Source organism: Brachycentrus maculatus, unplaced genomic scaffold (assembly GCF_059751285.1).
Source record: "Brachycentrus maculatus isolate JH-2025_06_01 unplaced genomic scaffold, ASM5975128v1 h1tg000142l, whole genome shotgun sequence".
Taxonomy (NCBI): domain Eukaryota; kingdom Metazoa; phylum Arthropoda; class Insecta; order Trichoptera; family Brachycentridae; genus Brachycentrus; species Brachycentrus maculatus.
The window spans coordinates 281,454-292,809 of record NW_028280895.1 but is presented as its reverse complement, the minus strand read 5'-3'; positions in this window follow the sequence as shown (position 1 = coordinate 292,809).

Here is an 11,356-nt window from a genome sequence, read left to right as displayed (position 1 = left end):
ACGTCAAAAACCACTCAAGAACTCAAGCATATGCACGTGGAATTTATATAATGACTGGGATTTATATTTTGTTTTTAAAGTTAAAACAATGAAATAAAAGGCCTAGTGTGTTATTTGTGTAAATGATTATAATATTTCAAGAGTAAAAATAAAATATTTGCTACCGAAATATGGCGAGTAAAATTGAGAACTGCATCAAAGAACGGGGAATATGCCAGCTAACTTACAAAGGGGGTTGCTACCCTTATGTTCGAGGTGAGATAGTAAACGGCAAATGAAACCTGACAGTTAAAGAATATTTGGATATTCATTCCTGCGTCTGACCAGCTGTTCTGGTCAAAAGGAGAAAGGAATATTGTTCTGTCTCAGAAGTTTCAACATTCCCGAAATTTCAAGCCCCTAATGTAGAAACCATTTAAAAAAAACAGTAATTCTTCAACTTTTAAAGGGTGATGAATATTTGAATCTAAAGAAAAGTTCATCTTTGAGATCCCAAAACGATTTTACAATAGCAAAAAGCAATACCAAACAATTCCAACAGAACTTCGTATATTTTGGTAACCGAATATTTCAATACAGATATAAAAACATAAAAGATATAAAAATACTTCAAAATGAATTAAATGACTTTTATACTTGTCGATCGAAGAAAAAATTTCATCGTTCATAAGTAAAAACAATATGTAATGATTTCTTGAATGTTTTTCGCAGATACTTTGTGGCACATTTTATAACACTGGAGCGCAGTGCTGCGTTTGCCAGCGAGCTAATTTTCGTCTACATCTCTCCAAATTTATTATTATTTTTATTTTTATTTTATTTTATTTTTATTTTTTATTATTTCTTTCAATTTCTTATTTCCTTCTTATTTCTAATTTCATTGTTTAAATAAAATGTTGTAAAACATATATGGCTGACTAAGTATTGCACCCACCACTTAGTCAAGCTGGAATAAAGAGTTATAAAAAAAAAAAAAAAAAATAACCTTTATAAAATAAAATAAACTTTGTTTTAACCACTTTTTATTGATTCACTTTTTCCAATCGGTTTAAACAAAAACCTTGTCATCATCAGAAAATGCTCAATAAAAGCAACATTTAGGAGTTTTTTCCCCGTTTTTTAAATGAAAAATTTTAAATCACATTTTTATACGGTGTACGGAGTGCGTGAAAGTTTTTGGTATCGTAAGAAAAGGGTAATTATCTATAACCTAACTATGAGTATTTCAATGTTTTAAAATTAATACATAAACCCTGATAATGACAAGGTTCTTGTTGAAATTGGTTGGAAAAGTATACCAATAAAAAGTGGTCAAAACGAAGTTGTTTTATTTTATAAAGTTTAATAAATAATGAGTGTAAGTCCCTCTTCAAGCACAAGACTTAGTCTCTATTTTGGAGAGGAACAGTCACTTGTATTAAGACATGTTAGTACAAATGTCCAGCAAATTAAACAAGCTATAATATTTTATTGTTAATAAATTAATTGAAGAAGAAAAGAAAAAAATTGGATAAAATGTTCTCTTTATTTTATTATATTTGTTCAGAAATTTCGATGATCGAATCCCATTTTTGCAAAAGCTCTGTAACCTTTTTAATAAAAATAATTACTTATTCCGTTTTACACCCGAATTCCAGATTTTTTTACATGTATCAGTGATATTTCAATTAAGGGAGTTGATTTTAAAAAAATACTACCTCTAAATGGTCTGGAAAATATTTTTAATAAATTCACCGAATGTTGTTTTTTCTGCGAGCTACATTAATTAAAAAGCTTTTAAAAGTTTCCATTGTGCATGATCGATGCTTTTAATGTTTAAATTTTTAAAATAACAAAATAAATCCACTGAAACATTTTGTTTTTTCAGTATTATGGAGCATTTCAACTGTTGTAATTTTTTCGAAGAATTATTTATGTAACATATTATGAATTAATCATCCAATATAATTAAATTTGTGGTATTATTATATTCCACTCTCCTTATCATTCATAGTTGTAAGATTTTGAAGTAAAGCGGGAATAAAATGAATAACGGAATATATGGTGGTTATTATTATATAACACTCTCCTTATCATTCATAGTTTTAAGATTTTAAAGTAAAATGTTAATGGATAATAGAATAAAAATATTTTTTACAACATTTTGAGTGTGTTCAAATACTTCACAAATGTGGATTATTTCCAATTTCAGGAGTTATTTTTGTATTATTTTTTGACATCTCATCAAAGATGAAGAGGAATATGGAAGTCTGGGCATTTACGGAGCTGACGACCGTCAAAGGATGGTTTAAGTGATCACTTTACACACGTGTAGTATTCAGCAATTCTACCCATTATTGACAGCCACACTAATCAAATTCTTGGAAGTTCTACACGTATGATCCAATTTTGAAACATTATTCTTGAATCACTAGAACTTCACTAGAGACATCTGTTGGTGAGATATAGAGCAGAAACTCTTTTATTAGTATGTGAGGTCCGAATCCTGGATTATAATCACATGAGAAATGTAGGAAAATATCATTTTCATTATTGTTATTTAAGCTTATAATTTGACCAGATAATTTATTTCCAACATTTTGAGTGTGTCTAAATACCTGTTCACAAAATCTGGATTGTCTCCAATTACAGGAGTAATTATTATATTACACTATCCTTATCATTCATAGTTTTAAGATTTTAAAGTAAAATGTGAATGGATAAAAGAATAGAAATATTTGTGTATTTGTAAATTTGTATCCAATATTTAATGTGTTTTTTTTTTATTATATTACACTCTCCTTTTATCATTCATTTTGTCCGCCTCCGTAGTGTAATGGTCAGCACGCTCGCCTACCGTTCTGGAGGTCCCGGGTTCGATTCCCAAGGGGGGTAAAATAAATATAAGTGATTTTTTCACTGTTACATTTATTCAATATTACCCTGGACTGGTACCTGAAGTGGAGGGCTGATCACCTTTCCTTCATATGTAAACGATCAAGATAACACTGCGTTTATATAACGCAGAGCCCTATGCACCACTGGGGTGCGGATAAGGGTTTTATTTTATTTATAGTTTTTGGGGTTTAAAGTGAAATTTGAATAATATGCCCAAACCATCTCAACACACCTTTATTAATTTAATCGATATTGTTTATTTCATCCTTGCATTCTTTCCTTATTTCACCATTCGAATATTTATCATACATCGTTTTACCGCACTGAGACATCGCATTTCGACTGCACTCAGTCTACTTTCATCCTTCATTTGCCAACTCCATGCTTCACTTCGATACATTACTTCCATCACTGTATGCCATTAAAAATCATACTTTTAATTCTGTAGTATTACTTGCTAGCGCAACTTTGATAAACAAAGTTATTTGACGTTTATAGGGTGCGGAATCAGAGTAGCAAGTTTACGGGGAGGACGAGGTGGGTAGGAAAATGGAGGAGGTAGACAGTGACAAATTACTAAAAGTTGAATTTTTAAATCGCGATGTCGCGCCTTAATGCGCTAACCTGTCAAATCCATTTGAACAAATTTTACAAAACGTTCCTTAGTACATCTCATAACATGTTTTTTTTTCATTACACATCTTACCCTCACACCAACAAGGTTCTAACGACAAAAAGGGTAAATTGAGTTACTGGTAATGTTTCCATTTATAACTTTAAGTCACGAAGAAAAAATATAAAAATAAACCCTTATCCGCACCCCAATGATGCATAGAGCACTGTATCATACAAACGCAGTGTCATCTTGATCGTTTACACATGAAGGAAAGGTGATCAGCCCTCCGCTTTAGGTACCAGTCCAGGGTAATATTGAACAAATATTACAGTGAAAAAATCACTTATATTTATTTGACCCCCCCTGGGAATCGAACCTGGGACCTCCAGAACGGTAGCCGAAAGTGCTGACCATTACACTACGGAGGCGGACAAAAAGAAAAAATATACACATGGATAACATGTGTTTACACTTTTACAGATATTTTAAAAGAGTTCAATTATTTTCAAAATATATCAGGTGAAATTTTTGATGTACCATAAAAAAAACCATAGAATATACAATTTTAATTTTAATCTATTCACCCATTTTTCTTATTTTTCCAAAAAAGTGGTTATATTATGCAAACATTTTTTTGACATCTCAACAAAGATGAAGGAGAAAATGGAAGTTTAGGAATTTACAGGGATTACAACCTGCCATAGGCTGGTTACGTAATCACTTTACACACGTGCAACGTGCACCATTCTACTTACGATTGAAAAATAAAATATAAAAACTAGAAAATAAAAGCTTTCTCAAGTTGTTGTGAACTCATGTGTAATGTTTCATCTAGGAGTTTTAAAAAAACGGAATGAGTGAAGAAAGGATAGTTTTAAAAAATACAAGGCGAATGTGGTTGGTAATAGAAGCAGAGGAAGACCAAGGAAAACTTGGAATTATCAAGTATTTCAAACACTTAAAAGTGGTCAGAAGTCGGAGGAATTATCGAAGTGTATGTATGAGAATGTATTAGAATTTTTTCACTGTAATATTTATTCAATATTACCCTGGACTGGTACCTGAAGCGCAGGGCTGATCACCTTTCCTTCATGTGTAAACGATCAAGGTAACACTGCGTTTATATGAAGCAGTGCCCTATGCACCATTGGGGTGCGGATAAGGGTTTTATTATTATGTATGAGAATGTATGAATGTAGAAGAGGCGAAGAGTGTGTGCGAATACAGATTAGTGTGGAATTCTCTCTGCCTATTCTTTGGGGAATCGGCGTGATGGTAAGTTAGTTAAATCACGCACGTATTTGATAGCAAATTTGTGTTACAATTTCAAGGAAATCTTTACGATACTAAAAATTTAAAACATATTAATAATTACATTGTTATTTTATATATGTTTTTTGGTGCCAATATAAACAAAGTTGGACGTTATTATTATTTTTATATACACGTTTTAAAAGCTCTCGATAAAAAAACTTCCGTTCAAAACTGCGGTGACTGAAAGTTGGAATATACAGTAAGACCTCGATATAACGGTCTAATTGGGGGGAAGGGGTGTGCGTTAAAGTCGATTAAATAAAAATAGGTTATTAAAAAAATATTTATTGAAAATTTGAACACTGTGTTTAATTATAAATAAAACTGTCGTGACACTTGTCGTGAAGTGACGTTTCTATTTGATATCGACGCGCTTGGTTTCGGTAATCCTGCTTTGATTAAGGAATTGAGTGTTGTTTGCACTTTATATGTTTTCGTTTTTTTTATATGATACTCTCTAAATTACGAAAATACTTATAATATAGTTAGACATTGTTATATGATGAATAATCAATAATGCTATTAAATCGCGGAGATGTGATCTTATTACGAGGACGGTATTTTTTTTAAATTATTTTTTAGTTTATTTATTTCATAGATACATTTTTTTACTATATAGTTTACGGCTCTTTAGGCATGGCCTGTGTTGAGCTGAAATACTTACATGTTAATACATTTTTTTATTTTTAATATTATTTGTTTTTTTTTTAATTATTAGATTATACACATTACATATAATAGATATAATAACAATTTTCAGTTTAAAGGTTTTACAGTAAAATAATTACACCTGGACTTTAATTGATTCTCTTACTACCTTGTCCCTTCCAACGAGAAGCAACCATCGACGGACACTGTTCTCAAAGACATGATCACTACTGCATTATGTCTCAAATTCTAGTGCTAGATGTATGACGTGATTATCATGGCCGCTATTTTTTTTTTTACAAGCGGCGATACTAAAATTTAAGCATTTATAATTTAAAAAGGATGCTTATTTTTTATTATATTTGACCAAAAATGTTTGTTGTAGTTAAGTTAAGTGTAGTGGTTAGTACGCTAAGCTACCATACTGGAGGTCCTTGATTCGATTCCGAAGAGGATCAAAATAAATAAAGTGATTTTTCAGTGAAAATTTTATATAATATCATAATTTCGAACTGGTGCCTGAAGCACAATGCTGATTACCTTTCCTTCGTATAGTAAACTATCAAGATAACACTGCTTTATGCGATGCAGTGCCCTATACACCATTGGGGCGGATAAGGGTTGGAAGGAAATTTGTTTAAGTCCGTTAAACAGAGGTCCGTTATATCGAGGTTTTACTGTGTTATGTTTCTTATACAGAGTAAATATTGTCAAGTTAGCGAAGTTATTTTTGAGGGAAATATTGGAAAACTTTATGAGAATAGTTTAAAGAATGTTGCTCCCTTTTGTGGTTGAAATTTCTGGAAAGATTTTAAAAGTGTGTGTGTAATAAATGTGTGTATTTTAGAAAACTTTTGATGAGCCCAAAAGTTGGGCGCGGGAGGGTTCGTGTACTTTTTCGACGGGGCTTTTTGCTTTTATAATAACGTTATAAGAAATCAGTTTCAATATGCCAATCTGTAGGTACATGTTTACACTCGATGTGTATATAGCGGAATGAGAAATATCAATTTTAAAGTAACTTACTAACTAACCATGACGCCGCTTTCCCGCAGGGGTCGGCAGAGGGAATAGAACGGTTTAAGTTCCAAAAAGATATTGGAGTATTTGTCAATCATAAGAATGGGTTGAATGGTGGATGTTACAAGTGTATAAAGTGATCACGTAAACCTATTCCTTTGATGGATCGTAAGCCCCGTAAAAATACCCAGACGTCTACATTCTTCTTTATCTATGTGATATCAAAATGAAAAGTAAAACTCTTAAATGATGCATGTATCAATAAATGAATGTATTCATTTTATGCATGTCGTTCACTCCTTTCAAGAACGTCATAAATCAAAAATCGTCAGTTTTCAGTTGAGTATGTTTTCGAAATGCCCAGAAATCGTACCATATCCCAGCAAAAGAGGCATATTTTTAACTTAATATTTACCCGCTACAGGGCAGAATGTTTTGTTTTGGCATTTTGAAGAAAAGGTATTGTTTAATTATTTCTTTAAATAAACTAAATATTTTTCAAATGAAGAAAGAACCCTCAGGTTAAACCTTAAAAGATCTGTTGCACAGTAAAAAGTTGAATAAGTGGCTTGATATATATTTTCAATACATTTCATTATATTCTTAAACTTTAAAAACGTTCTCGTGAAAAAACAAGTTTTTTGATTTATGACGTTCTTGAAAGGAGTGAGCGATGTATCAATTAATGAATGTATTAATGATTAAAGAAAACACTTCGTTTTTTACCACTTGAGTTTTATTATAGACTGCATGTTTCAGAAGTTAAACTTCCATCATTCAGGTCTGTATAATAACTAAAATATAAAATATAAAATTGTTCTATAAATAAGGAGGGGAAAGTAAGGGGAAGGGGTTAGTCAAGGGACGGAGTTTGAAAACAAAGGAAAAATGGAAAGCAATGGTGAAGAATTTTGAAACGATATATTATTTAATAAATTATCATTAGAATTAATAATAATTTATTAATTAAAAAACGAAGTGTTTTCTTTAATCATTGTAACATGTCTTACCACAAAGTTAATGCCGAAACAATAAATAAAATGAATATATTCATTGTATTTTATATCATGTATGTACCATTTGAACATTGGGAGCTTCCACACTTCAGGGTTTGGAATAATGATAAAAAATATTTCCATTTTGAACGCTACATTACATAGGCGAAAAAAGGCTAAAAGTGATCACATTTAAATTGTATGACATCGTTTTTTGTGCGGCCGAAATTGAAATCCCATCAAAATTAATCAATATTTTCCACTAACCAAACAAATAATTTAATAACTACAAATCAGTTCAAACCATGGCATGTTTTAACAGTATAAATATTTGTTTTTCAATCATAATGAACATTTTGCCATTCTACGTCATAATTTGTTTTATGAACAAGTGTCTACATAAATTGACTCGTTTAACCCTGCGTTAGTCGCAATGCTATGAGATAAATCATTCATTTGCAATCTACCTTATAGATACAAAAGTCAAAAACTTTATAAGAGGAATTAATGTTCTGAATGAAACTTATAAACAAAGTTTTATATAATACATTGCCAAAATTATTACTTTCAAGGGGATATTCGGAAACACAGAATTGGTTTCACCGGAGAACACCGGAGAGGTCACATATCTGTTCACGCCCGATTTTTTTAAATAATGTTTTATGGATATTTTTATATATTTTTAATACATATAGAAGAAATAAGTTTGATTATATTTTCTCCTTAACTCTTTACCCTTCAAAACTATTTTCTTTTCAAAGCGTTTAATAATTTTGAAGAAAAACTTTTTTTATATACAACGACGGTGTTTAAAAAAATCAATTACCTACGTAAAATGTCAGCTGAATTTATAGAAAATTAAATTGCGACTTAACAAACAATAGGCCTAAATAGTGAAGCACTTTAAGAGCAAAGTAAAAATATTCAAGACATGTGTGAGACCGATTGCCACATATGGGATAGAGACCAGAAGCTTTTTAAAGAAGCTTTTTATTAAGCAGAAACTCTTATATAAGTATTTGAGATCCGGATCTCACATACTAATATAAGAGTTTCTGCTTAGTAAAAAGCTTCTTTACATCTCACCAATAGATATCTCTAGTGAAGTTCTAGTGATTCAAGAACAAGGTTTCTAAATTGGTTCATATATATAGAACTTCCAAGAATTTGAGTAGTGTGGTTGTCAATAATGGGTAGAATTGGTGAATGTTACACGTGTGTATAGTGATCACTTAAACCAGCCTATGACGGTCGTCAGCCCCGTAAATGCCCAGACTTCCATATTCTTCTTCATCTTTGATGAGATGTCAAAAAATAATATGAATAAATTTATATGGTTTAAAGGTAATTTATTCACAACGTTTACATGGTAATCTGGCAACTGAAATAACTGTTATTGTAACAGATTAATACGTAACGCATGTACTAACTGAGGGTTAAATTATACAAATCAATATTTTTTTTAATTGTATCTACCGTGATTTCGTTCAATTCACTTTTAATCTAGATTCGTGATAGTTAAATTTTCTATTTTTATTCGTAAATCCTAGAGTTATAACGATGAAAAAAATGTATTTTAATTAAATTAATTCATTGCTTTTGTTTCTTATAGTTTATTTATATAAATATATATGCTGTGGCGAAGTTGATTACACGCTGATCTGCGAAACTGGCGTCAGGGGTTCTATCCCCGCCAATAGCGAAATGAATTAGTGACGGGTGGTGGTCCCGCGATTAGTGTCGCGGACTCTTAAGTCAGATTTTCTCGGTTCGAACCCACTCTACCACAATTTGATACCTATTTCTCATGATGAGCCGCTTAGGCTCACAGAAATAGTATGAAAATGAAATATTTGTGTAAATAATAAAAACACAAATATTTCTCTTTATTAAAAAAAAATATATTTAAGAATACGTATTTTAAATCGGTCGCAATATTTTATATCAAGTGTTTTTCACATTAATATTTTTTTTGTTTATTTTAATTATTTTTATTGAAGCAAATATAAATATTTATATTTTTATTATTAAAAAAAAATACTCCAATTTCATACTATTTTGGTGAGCCTATGCGCCTGATTATTAAAAATAGTTATCAAATTGTGATAGACTGGGTTCGAAACCAGAAAATCGGACTCAAGAGTCCGCGACACTAACTAATCTCTTATAATAAGGATTTGCCGCCTGTTTCTTTAAAAAAAATATTGTATTAGAGTATTTTATTTTGAATTTTCATGTTTGTTATAATTGAAAATTAAAAATTAGATATTACCTTGTCCTAAAATATCTATATGCTTTGAAAATACAATACATATATTCGAGACTGTTGGCATCCAATCACATATCTACATAAAAAGAAAACTGTGAACAATGATTCACAGTACATCCCCAAGTCTCTTAAATTCCATAAATGGATGTCATACTTCTTTTCCAAATTAAAATTCATTAAATTAGGCTTCAAAGGAAATGGAGCACCTGATCGGAAGTCGCAGAAATCTTTTTTAATTTATATCAAAAGAAAAAAGAAACGTTAAAGATCCTAGAAGTTCAATCACATTATTTCCTGGTTTTAGGAACTTCGCAGGTTATAAAGATATCCAATTTATTTTAAAGAATTATTACCTTTTTTATAATACAATATCATCTGGCCTCATCGTCAAAGTGGAAGCGATGTATAAATGATCGAAGTTCTTTTGATCAAAAGTGGTATGTGTTAGTATCTTGTGATTCTATAATATATGCGTGGTAACGCATTTATGGTAATAAAGTGTGTAAATTGTGATTTGTGTGCTTTGCTATGTGACATATCGCTCACTCCTTTCAACAACGTCATATATCAAAAAACTTGATTTTTCAGGAGAACGATTTTAAAGTTTAAAATTATAATACAATGCATTAAAAATAAATATCAAGCCACGTTTTGAACTTTTTACTATCCAACAGATCTTTTTGGTAAAACCTGAAGGTTTTTTCTCCATTTGTAAAATATTGAGTAAATTTAAAAAAAAATAACAATACCTTTTCTTCAAAATGAAAAAAACAACACTATCTGCTCTGTAGCGGGTACATATTAAGTTAAAAATATGCCTCTTGCTGGGATATAGTACATTTTATGGGCATTCCGAAAACATGCACACCTGAAAATTGTCGATTATTGATTTATGACGTTCTTGAAAGGAGTGAGCGATATGTAGTTATTCTTAAATGCATATGTAAAGATTTTTATAGCATATGCAGTAAAATACAGAAAATCCCAACTGATTGGGGCTGTGGCCTGTTCGGATTCGGAAAAGTTCGGATTAGCCTAGAAAATTGTAATACAGTACTTACACAGTACTTTACACAACAAATTTTACTTTGAACACAATACGTGAGTAGCAACACATGTACAGTACTTTATACTTTATTAACTTATTAATATTTTTTTTACCAAATTAGGTTACATATAGTTATAAATGTGTTATTCAGTATTTCACCGTTTTTAATAATAATAATAATAATAAACCCTTATCCGCACCCCAATGGTGCATAGGGCACTGTGTCATATAAACGCAGTGTTATCTTGATCGTTTACACATGAAGGAAAGGTGATCAGCCCTCCGCTTCAGGTACCAGTCCATGTTAATATTGAATAAATATTGCAGTGAAAAAATCACCTATATTTATTTTACCCCCCTTGGGAATCGAACCCGGGACCTCCAGAACGGTAGCCGAGCGTGCTGACCATTACACTACGGAGGCGGACTAATTTAACTAAAAAGTATTTTTCTTCAAAATCTTGTTCGGATTACTTGGGATTTTGGATTTCTGGGGTTCCATAGTATTCCTTCTCATTCGGTTCATATGCCCACATATGGTATTTCTATAATGCATATCTCAACCTTGC